We start from the raw sequence: 27,421 nt of genomic DNA on the forward strand, positions 1-27,421 counted from the left end.
TAAAAAATGATGATAGCCTTTGTTAACAGGCAATCACAACTTCACAGAAACTTATGTGAAAACTACATTTATTATAAGAGAAATGATCATACATGCATGAGGAACTGAAAAATCTCACAATCCATACAGAAGTTTGCATATTTATAATAGAAGGACAAAAGGAAAAAAGGATACCAGAATCTTCGGAGGGGCATTGCATGAGAGGAAGAAAGTATCTCTCCCAAGAAGGAAAGCAAGGTGACAACAATTATCACATTCTTCTTTCTGGGATCTGCTAGATTGTGAAGATATGATGGTCTCCTTATCTACAAGGTCCCCAGATGCACAAGCCTAGTGTAGACTGTCTGGCACATGTTTTGATTCCCAAGGACATACAGGAAGTCCATTCTGGGATGCAAACAGCAAACTATGTCACTGGGGGACCTTTATTCTTGACACATTTCATAGCTTCCTGCATGCTCTGGGTCCAGTGTCTCTGGGAAATATGACAACTAAAAAGCCAAGTTCAGGGGAACCCTTAACAGTCCTTAATACCTTCTTATTCAAGTCTCTCCATTCTCTAATCTTGCACCAAGCTACTTACATCACACTCCTAAAGCACAGGCCTGACCATCTCACCTCAACTATTGACACTCCTGTGGTTCCCTATTGCCTCTAAAATCCAATGCAAATTGGCATTTAAAATATTTCATAACTTGTCTCCAGCCTATTTTTTTTAGCTATGATTATCACTATTCCCCAATATGCTCTCTTTAATCTAGCTAAATTAGCTGCTATTCCAAACTCTAACTCCTGTCTATCTCTCTGCCTTTGCACCCAGCCCATTCCCCATCCTTGAATAAACATTCCCTCTTTACCTACAGCTCTGAGAAACTCCAATTTCTTTAAAGGTCAAAAGCCACTTCCTACACAAGGCTCTTCTTGATTCTCCTACCTGCTAGTGTCTCTCTATCACCCAATAAACATGCATGCATACATATACATATTTATGTACATACATATACACAAAGGTATATATATGCACACATACAAAAATGAGTGTGTATGCATGTGTATACCACATGTTAACTTCTTCTATAAAAATATAAGCTTCTCAAGGAACATGGTACCTGCCACATAGTAGAGACTTAATAAATAATAAATGCTTGTTGATTGATGGTTTCACTCTTGTATTCTAAGTAGCAATTACCTATGTTTATAAAATTCAGTTTTGATGAGTTATACATCTATTAGTACCTTTGATTATTTAAAAGTCCCTGTGTGTTGTATCCAACAACAATTCTCTCTTTTTCCAGGTGCTGTTAGTTGGTCTACTTTAATCAATTCTTTACAAAGATGCACATTCTGGCTGGTTAAACCATCTATCTAACTGGTCAACACTTTTCTGAGTTCCAAAGATTTCCTAACATGTTCTTCCAAGTCATGATTTGTCTGCTTGAGATCTTCAATCTATCAGAATTAGAAAGAAAAGAATCAGAGAGTTTCTACAGTTAGATATTTTTTCATAGCATCAACTGATGTTTTATAATTAGAGAAGCATGCAATAAAAACAACTTCATTCATTTTGCATTTTGGTAGCAACGAAGTCATAACTCAAAAATTATTTCCTTATTACTTGAATAGAAAATTTCTCTTGGCAAAGGGATAATATATGAAATGCCATTACCATTTGCAGGGATAATTTTAATGTGATGTAAAAAAAAAAAAAAAAGAATGGGAAGAAGAGTGAATTCAGAAAGACTAGGTTCCAGCCTGACTGTGCTAACTTCTCTGATAACTGTGCCCCTGAGCACATCAGTTAACTACATTGGCTCTGAGTTGGATACTCTGATCTCTGAGACATTTTCTAGAATTATAATGTGCCACCAACTGTTCCTTTTTTTTTTTTTTTTGTGAAGCAACTGAAGTTAAATGACTTGCCCAGGGTCACACAAGTGGGAAGTTGCTTCCCCTCCCCCAGGCAATTACAGTTAAGTGACTTGCCCAGGGTCACACAGTCAGGAAGTGTTAAGTGTCTGAGGCCAGATTTGAACTCAGGTCCTCCTGACTTCAGGATTGGTGCTCTATCCACTGCAACCCCTAGCTACCCCCAGGTGGGAAGTTTTAAGTGTTGAGGCCAGATTTGAGGTCCTCCTCATGCCAGAGCCAGTGCTCTCTCCCACTGTATCATCTACCTGCCCTCTCACCAGCGGCATTTTCAATAAAGGCAAACACTGACTGGGTTCATTGTGTAAGGCTCCTTGCTAAGTGTTGTGGAAAGCACCTAATCTCATCCTGCTACAATCTATCATTCCCCAGGGAATGATGATACCTGGTTTAAAAAAATAGATCACTTCCATCTCTGTAACTGTCCAAATGTCTTCAATCTATTAGGCTAAAGAATAGTGTGTAATAGGATTGGGAGAAACTGAATTATTGAATTATTTGAATAAAATGAAAACCAGGTTTTCAATTTTAATACTTCTTTGCATTCATTCTACAAATAAAAGACTATTATTTGCAAGGTACTATGCTATGCCCCGGTAGTGAAATACTAAAACAATACAACGTGGTCATGCATTCAAAAATTGTATAAACACTATAGCATCCCTATTTATTTAGCTTCAGCTTCAATCTCCTTCATTCCCCCTTCCCAATACCAGCCCCCAAAAAAACAAATAGAAAAAACTTCAAAAACATGGAAACCCATAATAATGTCTTAAAAATGATTGTTTTACCTACATACCTATAATATCTGCTCTGTTATTCTTTATTCATATTAAACTGCTAAAGAGCAGTTAAATAAAGTTAAATAGCCTATTTTAAAAATCAAACTTTTAACCATGCAAATTACTTTTCAATATTTACTGATAAACATAAGTATCACAGAGATTTTCTGTCTGAAGGTGGATAAAAAGCTATTTTTAAGCAACAGAAACTTCAGATGATTTTTAAAAAATAGGAAGTTAAGATTTTTATTCCTATAAAACAATGAAAAAAAGGTAGCATTTTTAATGAAGAGAAATTGTGGGCCTCAGATGCCCTTAGACCTTGTAATTTTCCTTCTCAACCAATATTCATGATTTAAAATTATAAAAGCAATAATTAGATTAAAGATGAGCTCTTGGGGGCAACTAGGTGGTGCAGTGGATAAAATAGGAGCCCTGAAATCAGGAGTACCTGATTTCAAATCTAATCTCAAACATTTAACACTTCCTGGCTATGTGACCCTGGGCAAGTCACTTAACCCCAACTGCCTCACAAAACAAAACAAAACAAAACAAAACAAAACAAAAAGATGAGCTTTAATGCTCTATGATATCAGACATTTATAATGTACTCTATGATACACAAAATATTTTTGCATGCATATTCTCATTTGATTCTGAAGGCAACTCTGTGAGATAGTTAATATAGCTAGGTCCTTAGGGTCACATTCCTCATATGTCCCAATTTTACAAATATGGAAACTAATGCTCAAAAAGTTTAAGTGATTGTTCTATGGTCACAGAGATCATAAATAAATGTTAATTAATATATAATATTTATATAATAAATTTTTATAATATATAATAAATGTTTATAAAAACAAATTTATATAATAAATAAATTATATTATATAAAAATACATGAGGGATAGCTAGGTGGTGTGGTGGATAGAGCACCAGCCCTGAAGTCAGGAGGACCCGAGTTCAAATTTGACCTCAGACACTTAACACTTCCTAGCTGTGTGACCCCTGGCAAGTTACTTAACCCTAATTACCTCAGCAAAAAAAAAAAAAAAAAAAAAAGTATATGGACAAAAGTCCTATAGGATAAGATATAAGTAGATTAAAATTTATCCTAAGAGACGATATCTTCATCAATGAGATTACAAATCCACTAAAGTATTTAAATATAAAAACCTCATGTTAGAGATGACAGTGAATTGAGGTCTTAAAGTACTTTCAGGGTTATGATGATTCTAATAGCTCCCATCCAGTAACCTAGGAAAATCCTTACAATGGACATAGGGTTGACCCTAAATCCTCATAAGCAAACACAATGACATCAATATGTCAAATGGAAATTTTAAGAGAAAAATAACTTAACCTCATATATTCTGTTGCATCCCATCATATAATTAAAATAATATCATTGATAAAATTTAAATGGAAAAGTTAAGCACATGATTGTCACAAAATAAATCTAAGTATATATAATGTTAAAATGTTACTCTACTGAATCATAGTCCACTCACTTTTCTTCTAGACTACACTAATTCCCATTTCCCCCAAAAAAATTTTTAGTTCTGAGAATTGGTCATTTGTATATGAAATAATTAGAAGAAAATTTTGTTATAACTTAATAGCAAGACATAAATGCAATAAACAAATACTAAGAATAGCTTTACTTCTTGACACTAAACTGTCAAGAACAAATATGCATTTAAGGCTAAACTTTCTGGCCTTAAAGGACTTAGAAATTTTTCTTGTTAGCCTTATTTGCTATATATTAACACATATTATTGCAAGAAAGTGACATACATGTTTATTTAATTGTTATAACCTGTAAATTTAGCATATAGATGAGTCTCTCTTGGTTTCTCACTTCTTGGGGAGTATTATGATATTTCTCAGCTTTATTTACTGGAGCCCCTAGGCCAAAATCATGTTCTTTGGTGGTAACCTGTCAGGAAGATTAAAAAACAATACAGATCTTCATGTAAAAATGACCTTAAGATTTGTCACAAAATTAAAAAGTTTTTACACAATTAAAACTAACATGGCTAAAATTAGAAGAGAAAGAGGAAACTGGGAGGGACAAATTTTTGCAGCCAAGTTTTTCTGGAAAAATAATATGAGCAAGCAATTTTCAGAAGAACTACAAGTATCAATAATTACATTAAAAAAGCACTAAATCATTAATAATTAAAGAAATGCAAATTAAAGCAACTTTGAGGTATAACCTCACAGTTGTCAGATTGGTTGACAAAAAAAGGGAAAATAACAAATTCTGAAGGGGCTATGGGAAAACAGGGATTTTAATGTATTGTTGGTAGAATTTTGAACTGGTCCAACCATTCTGGAAAACAAAGTGGAACAATGCCCTAAAAAACTTTTAAACATATGTTTTATGTTTTTAAGCATATCTTTTGACTCGGCAATATCCTATCAAGTTATTACCTGAAAGATATCAAAGAAGAAAAGGATTCCTTGGGGGGAGGGGAGGGAGGGAGAATATATATCTACACACACACACGTATATATAGTACATATAATATATATCTACATATACACACGTATATATAGTACATATATATCTACACACACGTATATATAGTACATATAATATATATCTACACACACACGTATATATAGTACATATAATATATATCTACACACACACACGTGTATATAGTACATATGTAATATATGTACTATATACACGTGTGTGTGTGTAGATATATATTCTCCCTCCCCTCCCCCCAAGGAATCCTTTTATACACACACACACACACACACACACACACACACACACATTTTTATATATAACTATACATATACATATATATGGTGGTAAAGAATTGGAAACTTGTCCATTAATTAAGAAATGATTGAACAAGTTATAGTATATAAATGATTTTTTTTTAAATAGGGAAGATTTATATGAATTGATGCAAAGTGAAATAAGCAGAATCTAGAGAACAAATTCTACAATAATAACAATAATAATGTAAAGATAATTGACTTTGAAAGACTCATAATCAACCATACTTCCAAAGGACTTGTAATGAAACATGCTATCCACTTTAAAAAAGAAAGATAATAAACTAAGAATGCAGACCGAAACACATTTTCTTTTCTTTTTGAATTTTAAAAATAATATTTTTTTAAAAATTCAAAAACAAATGTTTGGGTACTGACCTTTATAAAAATGATTTCCAAATTATTTTGAAAGAATCAAAGAATTTAACAAAGGAATACTCCTATACAAAAAAAAAAAGCTATCACACCTTCCTAATTTGTAAAATTTATGAATACCATTCAAAATAGTAATTTTCTCTGTAGACCTGGATCAAATGTGTTGATCAATCAACAGTCAAGAAGCAGTTGTTGTTTACTACTTTTCAGGTACTATGCTAAGTGTTAAGGTTATAGAGAAAATCAAAAATGGTCCCTGTCCTCAAAGATTTTACATCCTAATAGAAATAGAAGAGACAAACATGAAAATAACTAGATATAAATAAAAAATATAGAGAGAAGAAGTGGAAGATAATGAATTGAATCAAGATGGAAGAGAGGAAAACTAAGAGACAGACGTGAAATACTGTCAGATTTCAAAATAAGATATACATATATATAATCTTTTTTCTTCAACAATATTTTATTTTCCCAAATATATGTGCAGATAGCTTTCAACATTCACTTTTGTAAGACATTGTGTTCCAAATATTTTCTCCCTGTCCCTTACCTCCCCCCTTCTCCAAGACAGCAAATAATCTGATATAAGTTAAACATGTGCAATTCTTCCAATAATTTTAAAAACATAAATACACAAGAGAAACTCAGTGAAAACAAAAGGATGGAGAATTCTGGAGAAACTTAAAAGTGCTAAGGGGACCTCAATTCAGACAGAATTGAAAAGGCCTATGCTCAAAGACAGTCTCCTTTCTGCCCTAATATTTCAGAGTTGGGGGAATCCTTAGTCAACAGAAGGCAACTGTGCAGAGTGAAAGTATGAATAAGCAGACTGAGCCATCCCAGTATAGTGTAGGCCAGTAGATGGATGAGTATTTGGGGGAAGGACAACTAAATTAAGAAAGACTTTGAATGCCAAACTTAAAATTCCATCAGGTACTTCTCTGAGAACAACTCAAAGAACTGCACATGAAAAGAGAAAAGTACTTCCAGTAATATAAAAGCTTATCCTCTGCCCACATGCACTCTCTAAATTTTAACCCACTGTTCCATTTGTAAGGGCAGAATACATCCTCAATTTGGGAAGAGAAGGAGATGTTTCTGTAACAACCATCACTGCTATACCTGCTTAGTAGATATTCTTTCTAAAAGCCAATCCGGATGATAACCAATGGGAAACCTACCAATGGGAACACATAAGCAATAGTACTAGAACCCCCATCCCCCTTGATTTTAGAATCCTGAGGGAAAGAAGAGTCATGAAAAGGGCTGGGCGGCAAGCCCTCACACCAGAGTAGCTGGTCCTCTTCAAACATCTCCTATACCTCATAAGACAGAGTAAAGGAGATAGCTAGGAAGATGAATGAATATGACTTGAAGAGATTGGGGGGGGGGGGAAGAAGAGGGGGAGAGGTGCCGGGAAAGCTCTAGGCAAATTGTCTCAATTTTCTTAGTGAAGAAAATAAGAACCTTCACCAAGAAAACAGGCAAAAAGGATACCATGGGTAACTCAAGGATAAATAAGAAATCTTTTAGAACAGATACCATGAGAAACTGATAAGGGAGGAAACAAATACTTGTCTTGCAACAATGAGGACTCAGTTAAAATAAAATTGTGGGAATGGATGCAGATGAAGGCAAAGGAAGGGAAATGAAATCAAAATGGCAGGCTAAAGGCAACCCAACTTAATTATCGCAACATTATCTTCTAAGGAACTTTAAAATAATGTCTCAAATCCAATTTTGGAGTTGCAGAGCCAGCAAAAGAACAGAAACACTTTTTTTAGGCCTAAGAAAATTTAGTGGTCAGTAGGAGAATTTGTGACATGGAAGTGGAAGCCTGTCCAGAGTGCACAAACATAGCCACAGAATACAGCAACTTCAGCAGCAGCAGCAGCAGCAGCTTCATAAGTTCTCAACCCACAAACAGTAAGAGGGGGTCATACAAGCACTCAGAAAGTCAGTCCAGGGCACCCTTTGCTAGCACTGAATTCAGCTAGCATCAATTAGCAACTCTATATGCAGTTCTCAATATGCAATATATGCAATCACAATTTGAGGGCAGAGGAGAGCAGAAGTCAATTTCTGTTCTAAGATAAAAGAAAATAGTAACAAGTGGCTGCAGGGGAGCAGGGGCCCTTCCTAAGTAAAGACCAGAGTGCAGATCAGGGGAGCAATGACCACATCTCTCCCAGCTCATACACCTTGGAAGCACTATAAACTTGCAGACTCCCAGAACTATCTCTGTAAACAGAAACACTAAAAAACCAGAAGTTTGGAAAAAAACAGAAGTATGCAACCTCAAATAAGCAGAGCCCAACTTTAACTAAGCTAAAAGTCAAAAAATAGGCTGGAAAAATGAGCAAAGAACAATTTTTAAATGACCATAAAAAACTATTATGATGGGGCAACTAGGTGGTGCAATGGATAGAGCACCAGCTCTGAAGTCAGCAGGACCTGAGTTCAAATCTGATCTCAGACACTTAACACTTCCTAGCTGTGTGACCCTGGGCAAGTCACTTAATCCCAATTGCCTCAGCAAAAAAAAAAAAAAAAAAAAAAGGGTAGAAAAACTACTATGGTGGCAGGGAAGACTGAAGACATAAATTTGGCAGAAAACAATGTGAAAATAGCTACAAAGCCTCAAAGAAAAATGCTAATTAAATCCAAATATAACAAGAATCCCTGAAATAGTTTAAAGAGATAAGTGTGGCTGGAGGCCCTGAAAATGGTTTAGGAATGGAGAGAAAAGACCAAGATTGCACTTCAAGACACAATTTAAGAAATAATAATGAGGACCTGAGGTCTAACTTTGGACTACAACTTGACTACATTAATAACTACTAAAAACAAAACAAAAATAAATAAGTAAAAATAAGCAAAGGAGGAAGAACTCAACCATAGATAGTTACTGTGAGGATAGAGAAGATTGGGTTCATATTCAGAGGAAATTAATAGAGCTAAAAAAACAAAACAAAACAAAACAAAAAAACAAAAAAAAAACACACACAACCTCCTTTTTTCCATGAAAAAATGTCTACATTTGGTGTCCAACACAAAAAGAACTTTTAAAATCACATAAGAGAGATTGAGGAAAACAGAAAAAAGATAAGATCAATCCAAGAAAATCAAGAAAATTATGAAAAGTCAATCAATTAGAAACAGAGATCAAAAATTTAAGGAAGAAAATAATTCCTTGAAAATTTGAATTGGGCAAGGGAAAGCTAGTGGCATTCTAAGACACCAAGAAATTATAAAGTTTGCTTTGTCAAAGGAAATTTGTCTTGGAAATTGTCAAGGAAAATTGCCTTGAAATTCTAGAATAAAAAGATGAAGCAGAAAAAAAAAATCCAACGATCACCACCTGCAACGGATTTCAGCCAAGAGACTTACAGTAATATCACAGTCAAGTTTCAAAGCTCCCAGGTTAAGGAGAAAATACTGGAAATAACAAGAAAAAAAAGACAATTTAAATATCATGGAATTACAATAAGTATTACAAAAGACATGGCAGCTACTACATTGAAAACTATAAGTCCTGAAATACTATATTCCACAGGAAAAATAGTTGGAGTTTTACCCAAAGGTAACTTAGCCAGCAAAATTAGGTGTGATCCTGTATTAAAAGAAAATGGACATTAAACAAACTAAAAGACTTTCAGGTTTTTGTGACAAAAACTCCAGAACTTAAGGGAAAATTCAATATAAAATATCCAGGCTAAATATAAGGTAAATATTAAAGAACAATTATAAGGAATTCAATAAGGTTAAACTGTTTACTTTTTATATGTGAAAATAAATAGCTATGTGGTGCAGTGGATAGAGAGCACCAGCCCTGAAGTCAGGAGACTTGAGTTCAAATCTGTCCTCAGACACAACACTTCCTTGGGCAAGTCACTTAACCAAGTGTGACCTTGGGCAAGTCACTTAACCCCAATTGCCAGGAGAAAAAAAGAATAAAGAAATGAAAAAAAAAAAAAAATTCAAGCTATTCTCCAATTGATAAATGGTTAAAGGATATGAACAGACAAGTTTCAGATGAAGAAACTGAAACCATTTCTAATCATATGAAAAGGTGCTCTAAATCACTATTGATCAGAGAAATGCAAATTAAGACAACTCTGAGGTATCACTAAATATCTCTCAGATTGGCTAAGATGACAGGAAAAGATAATGACGAATGTGGGAAAAGTGGGACACTAATATATTGTTGGTGGAGTTATGAACTGATCCAACCATTCTGGAGAGCAAATTTAGAATTATGCCCAAAGGGCTATTAAACTGTTTATATCCTTTGATCCAGCAATGTTTCTACTGGATTTATATCCCAAAAAGATTTTAAAGAAGGAAAAGAAATATTTGTAGCAGCTTTTTTGTAGTGGTAAGCAACTAACTGGAAACTGAGTGGATGCCCATCAGTTGGAGAATGGCTGAATAAGGTATGGTATATGAATGTTATAGAATATTATTGTTCTACAAGAAACAATCAGCAGGATGATTTCAGAGAAGCCTGGAAAGACCTACATGAACTGATGCTAAGTGAAATGAGCAGATCCAGGAGATCATGGTACATGGCAACAACAAGATTATATGATGATCAATTCTGATGAATGTGGTTCTTTTCAATAATGAGATGACTCGAGCTAGTTTCGCTATCTACAACCAGAGAAAGGACTGTGGGAACTGAGGGAGGACTACAATATAACATTTTCTCTTTTTTGTTGTTGTTAGCTTGCATTTTATTTTCTTTCTCATTCTTTTTCCTTTTTGACCTGATTTTCCTTGTGCAGCAAGATAATTGTATAAATATGTATGCATATACTGGATTTAACATACATTTTTAACATATTTAACATATATTTGATTACTTGCCATTTAGGGGAGGGGGTGGGGAGAAGGAGGAAATTTGGAACACAAGGTTTTGCAAGTGTCAATGTTGAAAAATTATCCATGAATATGTTTTGAAAATAAAAAAAACTTTAATAAAAAAATAAAACTATGTAAAGAGAGATAAAAAGGAATAATTCTCTCATCTATATGATAGATGAAAGGAAAAACTGATATAGAAAATGCTAGTGGGGGAAGGGCAGGCAGTGCTAGTACCTTTCTCTCATGTAGAATGCGTTTAAAAAAGGAATACTGTGTGGATATGTGTGGGTGTGAATAGAAGGGAATAAAATAAGAGACTTCTAAATTCGAAAGAAATAAGAAGGCAAGGGGAAAGGGTAGGAGGAAAGACTAAGAGAAGGGCTTTTAAAAGAGTGGACAGGTTGAGGAATAGAAGGGATAAGTAGTAGATAGTAGTAAAGAAGAGTAATAAAAGATAGGGTAAATAAATAGTGTGAGGATAATGAGGAAAATTAGGAAGGAGAAAAATATACAAGAAATTGTAGCCTAGTTTATCGGTGGAACAAATTTACCCATAAAACACAAATAAATAGCAAATTAAAAATTTGAATTTAACATTATGTTGCTTTCAGGAAAATTATAAAAATGAGACACACATACAAAAATAAAATAAAGGGCAGAAATAGAATTTATTAATGTACAAAAAGCAGGAATAGTAATCATAATCTCAGATAAAGTTAAAGTTAAAATAGATTTAATCAAAAGTGAAAAATCGAGAAATTACACTGTTAGTAATATTGTCCAATATTGCTTTAAACAATTTAAAATACCTAGACATATACCTGCCAAAACAGGTATTATATAAACATAAAACACTATACAAGTAAAGTCAGATCAAAATAATTTAAGTAATGTTTTTGTTCATAAAACCAGTCTAATTTTAAATGACAATTTTATCTAATTCATTCAATGTTATACCAATTAAAATACTAAAAAATATTTTACTGAGTTAGAAAAATAATAATAAACTTCATTTGGAAGAGCAAAAGATCAAGAACTTCAAAGAAACCAAGAGAAAAAAGAAGTAGAAAAAGGACTGTTATACCGTTGAAGTATAAAATGGATAACTTTGATAATTTTAAATTAAAAATTTTCTTATATAAATAAAACCTATGTAGACAAGACAAGGACTGCAGAGAATTGGAGGAAAACTTTCACAATCTCCCAAACAGAATATAATTGGGTTGGAATACTGCTGAAATATGCAAAATGATGAGTTGGTTGACCTCAAAAAGACATGGAATGATTTGTGTGAACTGATCCACAGTGAATAAGAAATAGAACAATTTATATGATAATACAAATGGGAGAAATGGGCTCCAGAAAAAGATCATGTCCCACCTAGTATCTGAGTGGGCCCCCGTGAAGAGCAATTGACCTTGTGGAGTCTTATACTAAATTAGCCCACTGTTACCTTATATAGTTTGGAGATTAAGGTATAGATATTATCTGTCAAGATTATCTTGTATAAACTGGATGATTATGACCACCTCCTAATTTACTGACATATACAATAAGTATAGTTAGCATACCTTGTTTAGGGTCCTTTCCTGTAAAAGGACCCACCTCTCCCCTTGTTAATTTCAAGTTCATTAGGCACTTTGCTGCCTTACTGTGTTATATAATAAAGCTTTGCCTCTTAACCTGATGGTGATCTAAGCCTGTGAACTCACTCTTGATGAACCACCACCTTTATTATTTGTTGCACCTCATCAAGACTTATTGTACCTCATTAATATGATCTTAATGGAGTAGTTTCTGAAAAAACACGGTAAGACCTATATGAATTGATGCAAAGTGAGGTGAGAAGAATTGGGAGATCATTGTGCAAAATAATAGCAAAGTTGAAATGATAATCAACAATGAAAGACTTGGCAACTCTGATCAATACAATGGTCCAACACAATCCCAAAGGACTCATGATGAAAAAAGGACTCTTGCTATCCTTCTCCAGAGAGATAATTGATGAGTATAAGCTGAAGTATAATTTCCTTGCCTTTTTTTTTTTTTAAGAAATATGACTAATATGGAAATATTTTGTAATTTCACATGTATAATAAGAGATATACTGCTTGCCTTCTTAGTGAGTAGAGGGGTAGAAAAGAGGGAAACAATTTGGAACTCAAAACTTAAAGAGAAAATATTAAAAATAAGTAAACAAAATGCTAGTTAGTGCAGTGGATAGCGCATCTGCTCTGAAGTCAATCTGGCCTCAAGACACTTAACACTTCCTAGCTGTGTGACCCTGAGCAAGTCACTTAACCCCAATTGCCTCAGCAAAAAAAAAAAAAAAAAAAAATCACAATTTTTATTGTTAACTTTATTTTCCCCCATTTATTCTCTCTCCTTCCATCCTGTCCCTCCCTTGCTTCTAAACACTCCTCCTCCCACACTGCCTTTATCTCATCACCTTGATCCTTTCTCATAATTATTCCTCTCCTTTCCTACTTTCCTGTCAGGTAAGGATTTCCATACCCAAGTGAGTATAGATGTCATTTCCTCTTTGGGCCAATTTTTTTTTTTTAATTATAGCTTTTTATTTACAAGATATATACATGGGTAATTTTTCAGCACTGACAATTGCAAAATCTTTTGTTCTGACTTTTCCTCTCCTTCCCCCCACCCTCTTCCCCAGATGGCGGGTTGACCAATACATGTTAAATATGTTAAAGTATAAGTTAAATATATGTCTACATGTCCATACAGCTACTTTGCTGTACAAAAAGAATCGAACTTTGAAATAATGTACAATTAACCTGTGAAGGAAATCAAAAATGCAGGCGGACAAAAATAGAGGGATTGGGAATTCTATGTAGTGGTTCATACTCATTTCCCAGAGTTTTTTTGCTGGGTGTAGCTACTTCAATTCATTACTGCTCTATTAGAACTGATTTGGTTCATCTCATTGTTGAAGAGAGTCATGTCCATCAGAATTGATCATCATATAGTATTGTTGTCAAAGTATATAATGATCTCCTGGTCCTGCTTATTTCACTCAGCATCAGTTCATGTAAATCTCTCCAAGCCTTTCTGAAATCATCCTGCTAGTCATTTCTTACAGAACAATAATATTCCATAAGATTCATATATCACAATTTATTCAGCCATTCCCCAATTGATGGGCATGCAGTTTCCAGTTTCTGGCCACTACAAAGAGGGCTGCCACAAACATTCTTGCACAAACAGGTCTTTGGGCCAATTCTGATGAGATTAAAGGTCACTCACTTTCTCCCAGTTTCCCCTCACTTTCCTTTTACTGTAAAAGGTTTTTCTTGCCTCTTTTATGTATAATTCACTCCATTCTATCTTTATCTCTCCCTTTCTCCTAGTTCATTTTTTAAATATCATTCCTTCACATTCAGTTTACACCTGTGCCCTCTGAGTATATGTACTCTTTTGAAATGCCCTAGTAATAAAAAAAAAGTTCTAATGAGTTACAAGTATCATCTTCCCATATAGGAATGCAAACAGTGTAACTTTATTAAGTCTTTTATGAGTTCCCTTTCTTATTTACCTTTTTATGCTTCTCTAGAGTCTTATATTTGAAAGTCAAGTTTTCTATTCAACTGTGGTCTTTTCATCATAAATGCTTGCAAAACATTTTAATTTTTTTCCTTTGAGGGATTATACTGAGTTTTGCTGGATAGGTGATTCTTGATTGTAAACCTAGCTTCTATGCCCTCCAGAATATCATATTCCAAACTCTTTAATACTTTAACATAGAAGTTGCTAAATCTTGTATTATCCTGACTATGGCTTTACAATATTTGAGTTTTTTCTTTCTGGCTGCTTGCAACATTTTCTCCTTGACCTGGGAGCTCTGAAATTTGGCCCTAATATTCCTGGGAGTTTTCATCTTGGGATCACTTTTAGGAGGTGATTGGCAGATTCTTTTAATTTCTACTTTACCTTCTGGTTCTAGAATATTAGGGCAATTTTCCTTGACATTTTCCTGAAAGATGATGATGATGATGTCATCTAGACTCTTTTTGGATCATGGCTTTCAGATGTCCAATAATAATCTTTCCTGGATCTATTTTCCAGGTAGGTTGTTTTTCCAATGGAATAATTCACATTGTCTTCTATTTTCTCATTCCTTTCATTTTGTTTATTGTTTCCTAATTTCTTACAGTCATTAGCTTCCATTTACTCAATTCTAATTTTTAAGAAATTTATCTTCTTCAGTGAGCTTTTGCACCTCCTTTTACATTTGTCAATTCCACTGTTAAAGGAGTTGTCTTCTTCAATGATTTCCCTCCTAATTTGGTCAATTTTACTCTTTAAAGAGTTTTTTTTTTTTCAGTGAATTTTTGTGTTTCCCTTGCCATTTGGCCAATTCTGCTTTTTTAAGGCATTCTCCACCTCATTGGCTTTTCTGTACTTCCTTTAACAACTGGCCTAATATGTTTTTTAAAGTATTTTTTTTTTTCATTTTTTTTTGTATCTCCTTTATCAAGCTGTTGATTTGTTCATTTGCATCACTCTCATTTCTTTTCCAATTTTTGCTCAACCTTTCCTAATTGATTTTCAAAATCCTTTTTGAACTCTTCCATAGCCTGAGACCAATTCATATTTTTCTTGGAGGCTTTGTGATGGGGTGAATAAGACCCTAGCAAAAGTCCAGGTCCTTGGTAAGTAGGTAGCCTTAGGAAAGAGAAATGACAGGAATGGGTCTTTGTTGAATTTAAGTGGCCCTTTGTTGAATTTAAATGGGCTTCTCTTGTTGAATTCCCAGTTACTTTATAACATCAACCCAAGGTTATTCCTTTACAAAGACCTTCCCCTTCCCCTAATAAATGGGGGTGGAAGGAGTGGGGGGGGGGGGGAGTATTAGGAATATTTTCCATCTTATGGCATCAGGTTATTCCTGTCTTTCCCCTTGCTAATGGTGAAGCTTACTCCTTTTTGGAAGTCAGTCTACCAGTCAATAGACTGGCATAATCCTCTACTTCTTCACTAACTCCCTTTTACTTAGCCCACTGCCAATAGTGCAATAAAATCTTTTCCTCTTGATTTGAAATCTAAACCTACAAATTCTTTTGAGATACTTGACACTGGTATGGATCACTAACATTTTGGTTTAGAACCTGAATCTCATCATTTGGATGTAGTAGCTTTTACTTTATTATCTTCTGAGTGAGTGTTTTGATCTTCCTTGTTACCATAGTAACTTTCTATGGTCAGAATCCTTTTCTATTGTTTGCTCCTTTCCCCAGTCTATCATTTTACATATAACTCTTTGTTAAAGTAGGGCTCTGCTTCTAGATTGAAAGATGTACTGTCCCAAATGTCAAGAGTTTTGTATAGCTGTTTTCAAAGACACTTCTAGGAACTTACTTTCTTATTCTTCCAAGATGGTAAGATCTAAGGAGAGGTATATTTACTACTCTCCTGGCCTGTGCTTTGGTTTATGAGTGACAACATGCCCTCTTTTCTGCCCTGGAACTGTGAGGAAGGTCTCGCTCCACCAAGCCTGTAAGCTCTGGTGTGCTGGTGGTCCTCTTTATTTTGGGATTGCCACCCAAGATTGCAACCCAGATCAGAATATGGGCAAAGTAACAGTCTTTCCTCGGGGCAAGCAAAGAAACCTCTGTAACCTGTTTCTTTTACTTAATCTATGGGCTCAGAACTCCATAAACCACCACTGCTGCTGTTGATTCAATGGCTCCCAAGGTCTGCTCCTGGTTTGCTGGGGCTAAAGCTGTGCTGGTACTGCCTGCACTGGACTATGCTCTATTCTCACACTGATATGACAAATCTTTTCAGCCGATCTTCTAAGTTGTCTTTGGACTCTGTAGGCTGAGAGGTCAGGAAACTGCCACTGCTACTCCTGATTCAATTACCCTGAGGTCTGTTCCTGATTTGCTGGGGCTATGCTGGTACAGGCCTGCATTGATCTGTGCGCCACTGTCACCTTGGTGAGACAGATTTTTCCAGTTGACCCTCCAAACTGGGCTGGGCTGGAAAATTATTTCACTAGACTTACTGTGGGTTCTGATGCTCTAGAGCAAGGGTCCTCAAACTACGGCCCGTGGACCAGATGCAGCAGCTGAGGACGTTTATCTCCCTCACCCAGGGCTATGAAGTTTCTTTATTTAAAGGCCCACAAAACAAAGTTTTTGTTTTTACTATAGTTTGGCTCTCCAATAGTCTGAGGGACAGTGAACTGGCCCCTATTTAAAAAGTTTGAGGACCCCTGCTTTAGAGTCATTATTTAAAGGTATTTGGAAGGGTTTGGGGAAGAGCTCGGGCTTAAACCAGCATCTTAGCTCAGTCTTAAACCAGCATCTTAGCTCTATCTCATATATATATATATATATTTAATAAATGTATATATATATTAGATAATATTCAACTGGATCTATGATCCCTCATCAATGTGGGTACTTCCTCTAATGATACTGAATTGAAAGCATGCCTGCTTTCCTCCTTTAAATTCTGGTCCCAATCTACAATTCATTTGTCCTATTTATTCTACAGAGAGATCAAACACAAAGCCCATAACATTCTGAATTACAACCTGAACCAGACTAAATTGTAATTGGGAAATATTTAGCAAAACAAATAAAAATACAATAAAACATAGATAATATTATATCTTAAAATTAAATCAACATGTAGTCCATAGAGATCCTTATTGTAATTTAGTGAATCCCATTTCCATTTGAATTTGCCATAGCTGGTCTAAGTTATAAGTGTGCATGCACACACATGCACACACTCACTCTGATGTGGGAACCTCTTTTTGATATGAAGACTCTTCAAATCTTTATGCCAATAGAAACTGGAAAATGAATGGATGCCCATCAATTGGAGAATGGCTGGGTAAATTGTGGTATATGAATGTTATGGAATATTATTGTTCTGTAAGAAATGACCAGCAGGATGAGTACAGAGAGGCTTGGCGAGACTTACATGAACTGATGCTGAGTGAAATGAGCAGAACCAGGAGATCATTATACACTTTGACAACTATATTGTATGAGGACATATTTTGATGGAAGTGGATTTCTTTGACAAAGAGACCTAACTGAGTTTCAATTGATAAATGGCGGACAAAAGCAGCTACACCCAAAGAAGGAACACTGGGAAATGAATGTGAACTATTTGATTTTTTATCTTCTTCCTGAGTTATTTTTACCTTCTGAATCCAATTCTCCCTGTGCAGCGGGAGAACTGTTCGGTTCTGCAAATATGTATTGTATCTAGGATATACTGCAACATATTTAACATATATAGGACTGCTAGATGGCGGAGAGGAGGCTCACAGCTGCATAAGCTCCACGCTTTCTCTCACTATCCATTTCATTACAAGCCTCTGAATCAATGCTTGACTGAAAAAAACCCACATATAGTTACCAAGAGAAGCCATCCTTGAGATCCGCCAAGAAAGGTCTGTCTTTACTGGAGGGCTGGGGCAGTTTTAGATCGGGCGCAGGCTGAGGGCAGCGGCAGTGAGAGCACGGGAGCAGACTGGAGAGGGGGTGGGGGTGATCGCAGCCGTCTCTGCGGGGAGAGCTTCGCTACAGGTTTGGATACTTTGCTCCAGCAGCAAGTCAGCAGCCCAGCAGAGAAGCTAAAAACACCGGGGCTGAAGAATACAACCCCAAACAGCTGGAGTCTCTCGGGACCTGCCCGACTCCCCCTTCCCCCCCCACAGTGACTCAGCATGCTCTGGGCTCAGGCGCACACAGTCCTGCTAGTGCCTCACTGCTGCCCCCTGCAGTCTGTAGAGGAAGCTCGATAACATACCCAGCCCCTCCCCCAAAGAAAGACTCCAGTTTTTTCTGTTTTTCTTTGGTAGTTTGTCTCTGATTAATAGACAGAATGAGCAAGAAGCTGAAGAGGACTTTAACCCTTGACAGCTTCTACACAGATAGAGAGCAGACTCTAAATCCTGAGGACACTAAAAACAGGCAGTCCCCAGGTGAATCCCCAAAGGAGGAGATCATCTGTTCCTCAGCACAGATGAGCCTCATAGAAGTAATTAAAAAGGCTCTCACAAGGGAGCTAGAAGAAAAATGGGGAAAGCAGAGTGAGGCTTGGCAAAAGGAGAGAGAAGCTTGGCAAAAGGAGAGGGAGGCTTGGCAAAAGAGCCTGGAGAAAGTTAAAGAGAGAGTGGATAAAGAAGTAAAATCCTTGAAAAATAGGATTAGTGAACTGGAAAACAAAATTGGCGAAATGGGAAAAAAATTCCACAGAACAAAAAAACTCAATGGGACAATTAGAAAAAGATTTTTAAAACGTAAGTGAAGAGAATACTTCACTGAAAATCAGACTTGAACAAGTGGAATTGAATGACTCGAGGAGACAAGAAGAATCAGTCAAGCAAATCCAAAAAAATCAAACAATGGAGAAAAATGTGAAATACCTTCTGGGGAAGACAACAGACCTGGAAAACAGATCCAGGAGAGACAATCTGAGAATCATTGGACTTCCAGAAAAACATGATGAAAAAAAGAGCCTGGACACTATTTTCCAGGAAATTATCAAAGAGAACTGCCCAGAAGTCATAGGAACAGAGGAAAAAATAAACATTGAAAGGATTCATCGATCACCCACTGAAAGGGATCCTAAAATCAAAACACCAAGGAATATAGTGGCCAAATGCCAGAACCCTCAGATGAAGGAAAAAATATTGCAAGCGGCTAGAAAAACCCAATTCAAGTATCAAGGAGCCACAATAAGGATCACCCAGGATCTGGCAGCATCCACATTAAAAGATCGAAGGGCCTGGAATATGATATTCCGAAAGGCTAAGGAACTTGGTATGCAACCAAAAATAACTTACCCAGCGAGAATGAGCATCTTTTTCCAGGGAAGAAGATGGACATTCAACGAAGTAAGCGAATTTCATCTATTTCTGATGAAAAAGCCAGAACTTAACAAAAAGTTTGATCTACAAATATAGAACTCAAGAGAAATCTAAAAAGGTAAAAATTAATCTTGGGAACTATATTTTGACTATATAGATGTATAAAGAATACATGTATACCTTGTTCTAGAAACTGATGTGGAAAGGACATTGTATCAGAAAAAGGGTAAAGTGGGGGTAGTACATCTCATGAAGAGGCATAGGAAACCTATTATATCCGAGAGAAAGAATGGAGGGGGATGAATATAGTGGGTATCTTACTGCCTTCAGAATTGGCTTTAAGTGAAAAATCTTAAGACATATTTACTCTATGGTGAAACTTCTCCCACCTCATTGAAAAGTGAGAAGGGAAAAGTGAAAAGGGAAGGAATAAGCTAAACGGAAGGGAATACGGGAACTGGGAGGGAAAGGGGTAAGATAGGGGGAGGAACTCTAAGGCGGGGGGAGGGATACTAAAAAGGGAAGGCTGTGAGAAGCAAGGGGTGCTCACAAGCTTAATACTGTAAGGGGGGAAAGGGGAAAGAAGGGAGAAAAGCATAAACTGGGGTTGACAAGATGGCAAGTAATACAGAATTGGTCATTCTAACCATAAATGTGAATGGGGTAAACTCCCCCATAAAGAGGAAGCGGTTAGCAGAATGGATTAAAAGCCAGAATCCTACAATATGTTGTTTACAGGAAACACACCTGAAGTGGGGAGATACATGCAGGTTAAAGGTAAAAGGTTGGAGCAAAATCTACTATGCTTCAGGTGAAGTCAAAAAAGCAGGGGTAGCCATCCTGATCTCAGATCAAGCTAAAGCAAAAATTGATCTAATTAAAAGAGATAAGGAAGGACACTATATCTTGCTAAAGGGTAGCATGGATAATGAAGCACTATCTATATTAAACATATATGCACCAAGTGGGGTAGCATCTAAATTCTTAAAAGAGAAACTAAGAGAGCTGCAAGAAGAAATAGACAGTAAAACTATAATAGTGGGAGATCTCAACCTTGCACTCTCAGAATTAGATAAATCAAACCACAAAATAAATAAGAAAGAAGTCAAAGAGGTAAATAGAATACTAGAAAAGTTAGATATGATAGATCTCTGGAGAAAATGTAATGGAGACAGAAAGGAATACACTTTCTTTTCAGCAGTTCATGGAACCTATACAAAAATTGACCATATATTAGGACATAAAAACCTCAAACTCAAATGCAGTAAGGCAGAAATAGTAAATGCATCCTTTTCAGACCACGATGCAATGAAAATTACATTCAACAAAAAACCAGGGGGAAGTAGACCATATATAGGACTGCTTGCCATCTTGGGGGGGGGGGGGGAGGGAGGGGAAAAAACGAAACATAAGTGATTGCAAGGGATAATGCTGTGTAAAAATTATCCTGGCATGGATTCTGTCAATACAAAGTTATTATTAAATAAAATTAAATTAAAAAAAAAATCTTTATGCCAATAGATAATTCCTTTGACGAGAGCCTCCCTGTTTTACCTCTCACCTGATCTTTATCCTTATACAGTTAAAAAAGATTCTGTTAGGAGTCTTGCAGAAGGTTTTGGATTTTGGGAACATAAGTGGAACCAACCATCAGGACAATGTCATGAATCTGTGATTTAGCTAGCCTGGCATCTCTTAAGGCCTTTTCCACAGGGTCAGTATACTTTGGAAGACTAATTGCCTTTAGCCCTTTGACTGATGTATAAAAGTCTTTACTTTCACAGGAGTCAATTTTAATAATGGCCTGGTTACTATAAGACACATATGCTTTGCATTTCACAAGCAGTGCACTGCCCTCTTGTTCTCTCTGATGTCCTTGTGCTTTTGCTTGAACAATGAAATGGTTGACCATGTGGTTGTCAAAGTCCTCTCCACCCCAGCTGTGTCCCCAGTGGTGGACTTACCTCAAAAATACCATCTTCGATGATAAGAATAGAAACATTAAAAGTACCACTTCCAAGTCAAAGATCAACACATTTCTCTTAGCACCCACCTTTTTTGTCCAAGCTATAAGCAATAGCAGCAGTTGGCTCACGGATGATTTGGGGCACAGTGAGATTAGTGATGGTTCCAGCATCTTTTGTGACTGGACATCGGGAATCATTGAAATAGGCTGGAACTATGACCACAGCATTTGTAACAGTCTTCCCAAGATAAACTTTAGCAATTTCTTTCATCTTGGTCAGGACTATAGGAGATACTTATTCGCAATAAAAATTTTTGGTCTCTCAAAAAGTTTCTCCACTTGGATCTTAGGCCTGCCTGCATCATTCACTACTATAAAATACCAATGCTTCATGTCTGACTGCATTATCAAATTTCGGCCAATGAAGACATTTGGCATCAAAACCTGTGTTGATGGGATTCTTTGAAAACATCAATTAAGCATTTTGTGTTGGTGAAGGCAACACAGCTGGAGTAGTCCTGTTTCCTTGGTCATTTTTCCCACACAGGAATAAGTGATGTCATGATCAGTGCTGACTACAGATACCTTCAACATGGTTGCTGTGGAGTTGGGAATCATAGCTGTGAAGAATGAAAGGCTGCTACTGCACTGAGAAGCCTAATCAAATAGTTTTAAAATGACCAACAAATAAACACAAATGTGATCTTTTATCTGTATTCCCTTCTATTTAGCCTACTCCTTTCATTGGGCACCAAAAGGTAGTGTTCTTGTTGATTTTCTAGAGATCGCTGGGCAGCCTTCCTTTCAGTTGAGTAATCATCACGAGAATCGGCAGGTGTTAAAGCCCAAAGTCTTTATTTTCTCCTTGCCTAGGGCTCTGGGCCAGCTTTCTGGAGAGCCTTTCAGACTGGCCTTGGTCTCAGTGGGAGAAGAGCAGGAAGCCAGCCCCATGGTGGTGTGAGATGAAGTGAATGAATCCAGCAGTGTTTCTACTAGGCTTATACCCCAAAGAGATACTAAAGAAGGGAAAGGGACCTGTATGTGCCAAAATGTTTGTGACAGCCCTGTTTGTAGTGGCTAGAAGCTGGAAAATGAATGGATGCCCATCAATTGGAGAACGGTTTAGTAAATTGTGGTATATGAATGTTATGGAATATTATTGTTCTGTAAGAAATGACCAGCAGGATGAATACAGAGAGGACTGGCGAGACTTACATGAATTGATGCTGAGTGAAATGAGCAGAACTAGGAGATCATTATATACCTCAACAATGATACTGTATGAGGATGTATTCCGATGGAAGTGGATTTCTTCGACAAAGAGAAGATCTAACTCAACTTCAATTGATCAAGGATGGACAGAAGTAGCTACACCCAAATAAAGATCACTGGGAAATGAATGTAAACTGCTTGCATTTTTGTTTTTTTCTCGAGTTATTTATACCTTCTGAATCCAATTCTCCCTGTGCAACAAGAGAACTGTTTGGTTCTGCACACATATATTGTATCTAGGATATACTGTAACCTATTTAACATGTATAGGACTGCTTGCCATCCGGTGGAGAGGGTGGAGGGAAGGAGGGGAAAAATCGGAACAGAAGTGAGTGCAAGGGATAATGTTGTAAAAAATTACACTGGCATGGGTTCTGTCAATAAAAAGTTATTTAAAAAAATTTTTTTAAATAAAAAAATAAAAATTGCATAATTTGTTGTAAGATTAAATCATACTGACCTTAGAGAACTATTAATCACTATGCTAAACTAGATAACCATTGTATTATCAATTCCACTGACTTAACGCCTTGTAAGAATCCTTGTTTTAAGTACATGAGTTTTGGCTCATAACAGCTTCCCTTTTCACTTTTTTCACTTTTCCCCTCCCACTTTTCAATTAGGTAGAAGTTTCTCTATAAACCACATATGTCTAATATTTTCTCTTTGAGCCAAATCTGATGAGAGTAAGATTCACACAATGTTCATCTCCCTCCCTTACTTTCTCTCAGATATAATAGGTTTCCTTTGCCTCTTTGTGAGATGTAGTTTCCCTCTTTTTACCTCCACTTATCCCTTTTTCTGGTACAATCTCCTTTCCTCCTCTAGTTCTTTTTTTTATATTATAACAGTAAAATCAAATTATGCATGTACTCTTTATGTATACCCATAACAGAAATACCATTCTCAAGAGTTCTTTTTACCTTTTTATACTTCTCCTGAATCTTATATTTGGAGGTCAAGTTTTTTGTTTAGCTCTAGTTTTTTCATCAGAAATAAATGGAATTCACCTGTTTCATTGAATGTCCATCTTCTTCCCTGGAAGAAAATGTTCAGTTTAGCTGGGAAATTTATTCTTGGCTGCATTCCAAGAATCTTTGCATTTCGGAATATCAGATTTCAGGCCCTTCGATCCCTTAATGTGGAAGCTGCTAGACCCTGAGTAATCCTTATTGTGGTTCTTCGGTATGAGTTGTTTTTTTCTGGCTTCATATAGTATCCTTGGTCTGGTAGTTCTGGAATTTAGCCACAATATTCCTTGGAGTTTTAATTTTGGGGTCCTTTCAGCAGGTGTTCAATGAATTTTTTCAATGGCTATTTTACCTTCTGATTCTATGCCATCTGGGCAGTTCTCTTTGGTGATTTCCTGAAAAATAGTGTCTAGACTCTTTTTTTCATCATGATTTTCAGGAAGTCCAATAATCCTTAGATTATCTCTCCTAGATCTATTTTCCAGGTCTGTTATTTTCTCAAGTAGATATTTAACATTTTTTCCTATTTTTTCATTTTTTTGGTTTTGTTTGACTGATTCTTGTCTTATTGAGTCATTCATTTCTATTTGTTCATTTTGTTGTTCCATTTGTTAATTTTTAATGAATTATTTTCTTCATTTACTTTTTTAAATTTCTTTTTGTATTTGTCCAATTGAATTTTTAAATGAGTTGTTTTGTTCTATGGAATTTTTTTCCATTTCATCAATTTTTTCCAAGGAATTATTTTCTTTTTCCAATTCACAAATTCTGTTTTCCTGGGAGTTATTTATTTTTTTCCAATTCACAAATTCTGTTTTTCAGGAAGTTGTTTCCTTTTCCCCACTCTATCTTTTAATGAACTATATGCCTTATCCAGACCCTTTTGCAAGGTTTTCCTTTTCTTTTCTATTCTTCTTCTAGGTCTCTTTTAAGATCCTTTTAAATTTCTTCTATGAGAGCCTTGTGTGTGTATGTGTGTGGGACCAGGGGCTTCATCTGCAGACAATCTGCTTTTAGTCTCCTCAGGGTTTGAAATCTGCTCTCTTTCACTAGAGAAGCTATCTATAGTTAGGGCTCGCTTCGCCTTTTTACTCATAAAAAAACAAAACAAAACAAAACCAAAAAAACCCACTGCTTTTGAGTTAATGAGGGCTTTCCAAGCTTCCTCAATACGCAACAGGAAATGACAGCAAAGCAGGGGCAGAATGGCAGTGGCTGCGCTGGGATCATGCTGAGTCACTCCTGGTGCTGGGTGGGTATGGCCAGGTCCCATGAGACTATGGCGCTTTGAGGTACACTCTTGACTCTCTATGTTTATGTTGAAAGTTTTATAACTTCTCTGCTGATCTATTGGCTTGTAACCAGAGCAGAGGACTCAACACTGTGGTAGAGTCCTCCCCACAGATTCTCCACAGAGCGGAGACCACATCCCACCCCTAATCTGCTCAGCATGTGTTCTGCCTGCCTGTACCTGTGCCTGGCCTGGCCTCCTCCCTTGCCCGTGCACAATCAAAACAGAACTTTTCTGGTGATCTTCGAGATTATCTTCTGTGGGTAATGTGTTGTATTCCCAATATTCATGGGTTCTGGCGGTCCAGCACTAATTCAGAGGCTGAATTTTGTAAATAATTTGAGGGCAGTAGGGGAGGTCAGAAAGAAGCAAGTGTCCGCTCTGCCATCTTGGCTCTGCTCCCCAATCTTATATCTTTTATATATTTTAGTCAATTGTAAGAGTAAAAATATGCTATGTGGTAAAAAAAAAAAAAAAAAAAAATAAATTACTATTTCATTACAAAAGGAAGACTTTCATGACCTTTTTCCAAACTGTTTTTACATACTCAAGCATCTTTTCTGTATACTCATATTCTACGATCCAGCAAAACTTGACTTCACTTTATACCTCACAAACAGTACCCTATTACCTATCTTGATGTTTGAGTATTGCTATCCCTGGATTTGTTATCCCTAGTAGTGGGATGTGTGTGTGTGTGTGTGTGTGTGTGTGTGTGTGTGTGTGTGTGTGTAAAACTATCTATCTATGCTCTAACTCATCAGTGCCTCAGAGAATCCTCAATTCCTTCAAGGAGCAGTTCAAGCATTGTCCTCCACAGGAAAGTTTTCCTGACTCATCTCTCTGCTCCCGCATATACTAGTGTTCTCCTTGTACCCTGAATTTAAATGGATTCTGTATATGCATATGCTCGTGTGTGTGTGTGTGTGTGTGTGTGTGTGTATGTTTATATGTGTATACTTATTGACCACTCCAATCAAATGTACACTTTTTGGAATATTTTTTCTTTATATCCCCAGTGCCTTAATAGCATCTGGCACACAGTAGATGCTTATTAAATACTTACTTATTAATATTTGGATTATTAATATGCAATTTATATAGAGATGAGAAAATTCTAATATTCTTTTAACTCTTCTTTTTTGGACTGTTATTGCTGTTTCTTATTTCTTTTTAAGTTTAATTCAATTTTAAAAGTTTAGATTATTTTTAATAGCAAATACATGCAAAGATAGTTTTCAACATTCACCTTCGCAAAACCTTATGTTCCAAATTTTTCTCCCTCCCCTTCTCCCTTCCCCATTTCCCAAGACAGCAACTTAGGTTGAATATGTGGCAATTCTTCTAAATATATTTCCATATTCATCAGGCTAAGCAAGAAAAATCAGATCAAAAAAGGGAAAAAAAACCCAAGCAAACAACAATAAAACAGGTGAAAATTCTACGCTTTGATCCACATTCAGTCTCCATAATTCTTTCTCTAGATGAGGATAGCACTTTCCATCACAAATCTAATGGAATTGCCCTGTATTACCTCACTGCTGAAAAGAGCCAAGTCCACCATAGCTGATCATCACATGAACTTGTTGCTGTGTACAATGTTCTATTGGTTCTACTCACTTCATTTAGCATATGTTTTGGATTATTTTTTAAGAAGTGATTAGTGACAAAGGTCTTTTTGGGTCTCAAAATAACAAATTATTTTGTATTGTTTCTATGTGAAACTTGTTAGTGGGACTTATGTTTCTTTCCTACATCCATGAAACAGTATACTCAAGCTCCCTCCCCCTAGAGAGGGAGACAGACAGATAATTTGGAACTTAAACTGTAACACCCCTTCCCTAAAAAAAAAGAGAGGGAGAAGGAAAAAAACTTAATTCTATACAAGAACAAAACCCCAAAGAATTTAATAATGATGAATATATCAAGTATTTTAATACTAAATTACCAAGACCTACACAAATAAAAATATAAAGCAATTTTAATGTAAATAAAGGAAGAATTAGATAAGAGATATGTCATATAGCCAATATGAACCTGGGTTTTTTCATTGAGACTAGCTTTCTATCCACTATGTCTTCCTACTGCTCTTTTAATATGGTGAGCTAATATAATATATAAAATGGTTCTGGCCATGAGGTTCCAGCCCTCAGAATATGCTCAGGTTTGTTCTTCCTAATTGTTAATACAGAGTAAATATAACATTTTATGTCAACATATAGCACTCTGGAAACCAGGTTCAGCTTTGATAATTCAAGCTTGATACTACATGATGATGAAAAATCTTCTGGTTGGTGGAGGTGCTGTAAGGATGAAAGA

The 27,421-nt window shown here is 36.0% G+C and overlaps 1 protein-coding gene and 1 pseudogene across 7 annotated transcripts in view; both read right to left on the reverse strand.

The window, feature by feature from the left end:
* Positions 1–27,421, reverse strand: part of TSGA10 (testis specific 10) — a 103,543-nt gene that overhangs the window by 63,178 nt on the left and 12,944 nt on the right. For 6 of the 7 annotated variants that reach the window (XR_007951817.1, XR_007951818.1, XM_051984700.1 and 3 more), the window contains exons 2-3: positions 4,506–4,647; positions 1,237–1,449 (exon numbers count right to left, since the gene is read on the reverse strand). The gene's annotated coding sequence lies outside the window, so the exon portion shown is untranslated. The remainder of the gene's footprint in view (positions 1–1,236; positions 1,450–4,505; positions 4,648–27,421) is intronic. The other variant, XM_051984702.1, reaches the window with a different exon arrangement.
* Positions 21,200–21,988, reverse strand: LOC127557130 (heat shock cognate 71 kDa protein-like; annotated as a pseudogene).

Source organism: Antechinus flavipes, chromosome 3 (assembly GCF_016432865.1).
Source record: "Antechinus flavipes isolate AdamAnt ecotype Samford, QLD, Australia chromosome 3, AdamAnt_v2, whole genome shotgun sequence".
NCBI lineage: Eukaryota > Metazoa > Chordata > Mammalia > Dasyuromorphia > Dasyuridae > Antechinus > Antechinus flavipes.